The sequence below is a fragment of the Curcuma longa genome, chromosome 15, assembly GCF_044706935.1.
Source record: "Curcuma longa cultivar G26 ecotype Majalengka, Jawa Barat chromosome 15, ITB_CL_G26_1.1, whole genome shotgun sequence".
NCBI classification, from domain to species: domain Eukaryota; kingdom Viridiplantae; phylum Streptophyta; class Magnoliopsida; order Zingiberales; family Zingiberaceae; genus Curcuma; species Curcuma longa.
In genome coordinates, this window is record NC_133875.1 from 1,090,039 (window position 1) to 1,096,257 (window position 6,219).

The 6,219-nt window shown below is 39.4% G+C and overlaps 1 pseudogene; it reads left to right on the forward strand.

Moving 5' to 3' along the window:
• The first annotated feature begins 2,643 nt into the window (after positions 1-2,643).
• On the forward strand, positions 2,644-4,352 carry LOC141846689 (amidophosphoribosyltransferase, chloroplastic-like; annotated as a pseudogene).
• Positions 4,353-6,219: the final 1,867 nt, after the last annotated feature.

Below are 6,219 nucleotides of genomic sequence, written 5' to 3' on the forward strand. Positions count from 1 at the left end.
TTGAATAAATTGAAACCCTTCTTATTGGATGATCATGATACTTCCAAAAGACCGAAATCCTTGATCAATGGAGGAACAAGATTACCATTTTGCTTCAAAAAGATACCAAAGTGGGTGATTGACTCATTCCATACTAGAAATAATCGCAGGAAATCCTTTGATAACACGGATTCCTATTTATCAATGATATTCCATGATCGAGACAATTGGCTGAATCCCGTGAAACCATTTCATAGAAGTTCATTGATATCTTCTTTTTATAAAGCAAATCCACTTCGATTCTTGAATGATCCAAATCGCTTCTGGTTCTATTGTAACAAAAGATTCCCTTTTTATGTGGAAAAGACCCGTATCAATAATTATGATCCTACATATGGACAATTCCTCACTATCTTGTTCATTCGCAACAAAATATTTTCTTCGTGCGTCGGTAAAAAAAAACATATTTTTGGGGAGAGAGAGACTATTTTGCCAATCGAGTCACAGGTATCTGACATATTTATACCTAACGATTTTACACAAAGTGGTGACGAAAGGTATAACTTGTACAAATTTTTCCATTTTCCAATTCGATCCGAGCCATTCGTTCGTAGAGCTATTTACTCGATCGCAGACATTTCTACAACACCTCTAACAGAGGAACAAATAGTTAATTTTGAAAGAACTTATTGTCAGCCTCTTTCAGATATGAATCTATCTGATTCAGAAGGGAAGAACTTGCATGAGTATCTCAGTTTCAATTCAAACATGGATTTGATTCACACTCCATGTTCTGAGAAGGATTTCCCATCTGGAAAGAGGAAAAAAAAACGGAGTCTTTCTCTAAAGAAATGCGTTGAGAAAGGGCAGATGTATAGAACCTTTCAACGAGATAGTGCTCTTTTCAATCTCTCAAAATGGAATCTCTTCCAAACATATATGCCATGGTTCCTTACTTCGACAGGGTGGAAATATCTAAATTTCACCACCCTTTTAGAGATTTTTTCAGAACCATTGCCGATACTAAGGATACTAAGTAGCAGGCACAAATTTGTATCCGTTTTGAGAGATATTATTATCATGGCCAATTCCTCAGAAGATTCTTCCACAATGGACTCTGACTCTGAAAAGTAAGATTTCGAGTCTGATAAGTGAGATTTCGAGTAAGTGTTTACAGAATCTCCTTCTGTCCGAAGAAACGATTCATCGAAATAATGAGTCACCCGTTCCATTGATATGGACACATCTGAGATTAACAAATGCTCGGGAGTTCCTCTATTCAATCCTTTTCCTTCTTCTTGTTGCTGGATATCTCGTTCGCATACATCTTCTCTTTGTTTCCCGAGCCTCTAGTGAGTTACAGACAGAGTTAGAAAAGATCAAATCTTTGATGATTCCATCATACATGATTGAGTTGCGAAAACTTTTGGAAGAAGAAATATTTGAATATCAATCTCATCAGAAGTATCATACAAAATCCCATCAATCGAATCGCTTTTTCGAGAAATACGAGACAACTATTTTATTATCGTAAATTAAGTTTTTTTAATGAATAAATAATTAATGAACATCTATCTAATAGACACTTGAAAATTGTCACATATTAATTTGAGTTGGAAGACTAAAATGAGTTATTCAAAAAAAATTTGATATATATTAAATGAACATAAAAAATAAAATAAAATGAAACTCTTACCAAACTAAATATCAATTTTGCTGCAAAAGTTTAGTTAATTTACAGCCTAGTCCTCGAGTTATCATTCAGGTTGGTTGTTTATAATTTTTTCCAAAGAAGGTAAAGTCATTTTTGGAATTTCAATAAGAAGAAACCTTATTTGGCCTTTTATTTATTATGGGCCTTACAGCGGTCATAATGGAAATTAGGGGGGCTTTTTAAAGCTTTTATGATTTTTTTCCTTTTGGACAAAAAATCATAAGGGAGTTTTTTTTTTTCAAATCATAGAAGAGAGTCAAGAGACCTCCTATTTTAATTTTTTTCTATTCTACTATTTATACAGATATAATTATTCAACTACCTTCCAATATTATTTAGTATTATTATTTTTAACTTACATTTTAAGCCAATCAAACATATTATAATAATTATAATTTTATAATTATTAAAATATAAAATTTTATCATTCTTATATTATAACAATTACAATTTCATAATTATTACAAAGTACTTTAAAAATTAAACGGGCGATACTAATACTAAAGGACAGTTGAGTAATTATACCATAAAAATTTAATTCATTTACTATCTAATACTGTTTATTATTATTATTTTTTAGTTAAATCTTGAGTTATTATTATTATTTTTTTTTAGTTAAATCTTGAGTTAGTCAGTAATAGTTATGATTTTATAATTATTATAATATGAATTCTTTTTTTCCATATTATAACAATTATAATTTCATCTATATTATAACGATTAATTTAAAAATTAAATAAAAAATAATAATATTAAATGATATCAGAGAATAATTGAATAATTATATATAATTACAATAAAAAAAATTAAAATAGACGTAGAAAAGGATGTCTTTTTATTTTTATCCTTTCCTTTTTGAGGAATATAATTTAGTAATTTCCCAAAATTGCTGGGCGATTGACTATATTTTTCAACTTTGGGGTTTTTTTATTTGTGGGCGAATTATCAGACCCCGTCCGCCGAGTTGCCTTTCTGGGCCGGCCAATCACTGTTCTTCCATGGCCGCCGCCGCCGCCGCCGCCGTCTCCGTCTCCTCTCGCTCCCTTGCCACAACCAACGCCGAGACCCACCGCCATGACCGACTCACCAAAAGCTCCCATTTTTACCGCATCAAGACCCAGCTAAAACCCTATCCCTCTCTCTGCGGCCGCCGACCTAATCGCGCCGCGCACGGCCTTTCGTCCCCCCGCCTCATCCCATCCGCCGTTTCCTCCGGTGGGAACCCCTCGGTTCCCTTCGCCGTCGATGATGTCGACAAGCCTCGCGACGAGTGCGGCGTCGTGGGCATCATCGGCGACCCGGACGCCGCCAAGCTCTGCTCCCTCGCCCTCCACGCCCTCCAGCACCGGGGCCAGGAGGGCGCCGGCATCGTCTGCTCCGACGGAACTACTATCCGCTCTGCTACCGGCCTAGGTCTCGTCTCCGAGGTCTTCCATGATCCCCGCACCCTCGCCCCGCTCAAGGGCGATTCCGCGATCGGCCACGTGCGGTACTCCACGGCCGGCGCAGCCTCCGCCCTCGCCAACGTCCAACCCTTTCTTGCCGGTTACCGATTTGGCAAGCTCGCCGTCGCCCACAACGGTAACCTCGTTAACTACCGGCGCCTCCGCTTCGATCTAGAATCCAGAGGCTCCATCTTCAACACCTCCTCCGACACCGAGGTGATTCTCCACCTGATCGCCACCTCCTCCTCTCGCCCCCTCCTCTCGCGCGTCGTCGAGGCCTGCGAGTCCATCGAGGGCGCTTACTCCCTCGTTTTCCTCACTGAAAACAAGCTCTTTGCTGTGCGGTGGCGCGCATTCCGGCCACTCGTCATGGGCCGGCGCCGCCCTAATGGCGCCATTGTGTTTGCCTCCCAGACCTGCGCCCTCGACCTGATCAACGCCGAGTTTGAGCGCGAGGTGAACCCCGGCGAAGTGCTTGTCGTCGACGGCGAGGACATGAGCATCACATCCGCCTGCCTCATGCCCGAGAAGCCCCGCAAAGCTTGTGTGTTCGAGCATGTCTACTTCGCCCTTCCCACTCCGTCGTCTTCGGTCACCCAGTCCACGCCTCCCGCTACACCTTCGGTGCTGCTCTGGCTCGTGAGTCCCCCGTCCCCGGCGCAGACTTCGTCATCCCGGTGCCCGACTCAGGATTCTTTGCGGCGCTTGGCTTTGCCGAGGCCTCCGGGATCCCATTCCAACAGGGCCTCATCAGATCCCACTATGTAGGCCGCACCTTCATCGAGCCTGACAAGGAAGGGCGCAACCTTGCCGTCAAACTGAAGCTCGCTCCTGTCCGGACCATCCTCGAGGGGAAGAGTGTAGTCGTCGTCGACGATTCAATTGTGCGAGGCACCACCTCTTCCAAGATAGTCAATCTCATCAAAACTGCTGGAGGAGCTCGAGAGGTCCACATGCGCATTGCTAGCCCTCCCATTGTTGGCTCCTGCTACTATGGTGTTGACACCCCAAGTTCCGAAGAGCTCATTTCCAACAGGATGAATGTCGAGGGAGTGAGGCAGGAGATTGGCTGTGATTCGCTTGCCTTCCTCTCACTCGACAGCCTCAGGGGAGCTTTTGCTGATGAAAGCCACATGTTCTGTGATGCATGCTTCACTCGCAACTATCCTGTGCCACCAACTGAGCAGGAGGCTGTGAAGCTGGCTGAAGTTTGAGATTTGCCTTACCATAATTAGGTATAGTTTATTCTAAGTTATGCATTCTAATTTGAATGAGCCTCCAATTTTCTGTCTGCTTACTTTAAAACTTTTCCTTGGCTAAATTTCCGAATGTTTAAGCTCTTTAGGAATAGAAATTTCCCAAGTGGACTAAACATAGAAGTTTTGTTTGGAGTGACACTTTTTCTTGTGTTTCATAAACTATGAAGTGATTTCTACCCTTTCTGGCTGAAACAATAGTGAACATACTTGGATGACTACTGGATTTTGCTCTTTAAATTTCTGATTGTTTAAGCTCTTTAGAAATGAAATTTTGCAAGTGGATAAACATATGAAGATTTTGCAAGTGGATAAACATATGAAGATTCCTGTTAACTTCGCCTTATTATTGTCATGTGATCTAAACTACCTTTGAAGTTTTGCTTGGGGTAACTCTTTTTCTTCTGTTTTGTATGCGATGTAGTGGTCTCTATCCTTTCTGGTTGAAACAATAGTGAACATACTTGGATGACTACTGGATTTTGCTCTTTAAATTTCTGATTGTTTAAGCTCTTTAGAAATGAAATTTTGCAAGTGGATAAACATATGTAGATTCTTGTTAACTTCGCCTTATTATTGTCTTGTGATCTAAACTACCTTTGAAGTTTTTCTTGGGGTAACTCTTTTTCTTTCTGTTTTGTATGCGATGTAGTGGTCTCTATCCTTTCTGGTTGAAACAATAGTGAACATACTTGGATGACTACTGGATTTTGCTCTTTAAATATCTGAATGTATAAGCTCTTTAGAATTGAAAATTTGCAAGTGGATTAAACATATGTAGGTTCTTGTTAACTGCACCTCATTATTGTCTTGTGATCTAAACTGCCTTTGAAGTTTTGCTTGGGGTAACTCTTTTTCTTCTGTTTCGTATGCGATGTAGTGATCTCTACCCTTTCTGGTTGAAACAATAGTGAACATACTTGGATGACTACTGGATTTTGCTCTTTAAATGTCTGAATGTTTAAGCTCTTTAGAAATGAAAATTTGCAAGTGGATTAAACATATGTAGGTTTTTGTTAACTGCACCTCATTATTGTCTTGTGATCTAAACTGCCTTTGAAGTTTTGCTTGGAGTAACTCTTTTTCATCTGTTTCCCCTTTCTGGTTGAAACAATAGTGAACATACTTGGAGGACTAGTGGGACTTTGCTCTTTAAGTTTTTCTTGCTTCGTATTATTATCTTGTGATTGCTTTCAGTTGATAAGTTGGTATATCTTTATACTTTGAAGAACACAAATGCTACTCTTGTCTTTGCTCTATAAATAGTTTGATCTGTTGTTATTGTTTTTTTGAAAAATTAATGTGTTTCATTGTCATTGTGCTTGATATACAACTTAATGGTTGGATGCTAATGCTATCGTCCATGTAGAATTTTGCAAATATTTGTGACACAAATTTCTCACTTAGCTTTCCATTAAGCATTGAAGGTGTGCACTTATCGTATGAACATCTTTTCATTTGATGGTTGACCAAATGACTTTAAGTATCATCCGTAATTCTTACGTTGCTCAGAATACAAAATTCTTGGAGAAGTTAAATGTTGTGGATTAGATTTTTCAACTCTCAATGATGTTTCTTTTTCCCTAATTTTGTCTGTTTGTTGTTCTTGACTGTTTATCTATTGGGCATTGACTGGATTAAAGAGATCAGTTGCTTTAAATATTTTTTTTTTAAATTTTTGATAATTGGTTGGATGTGTGTGGCTATTGCTGTTGGATTTTTCTTGCTGATGCACTTAAAGGAAGAGGGATATTTGCGGTAGAAAGAGTTTCTAGTCAATTTGTTCCTATCAAAGTTGTTGAACTTTTAATTTTATCAAACGGAC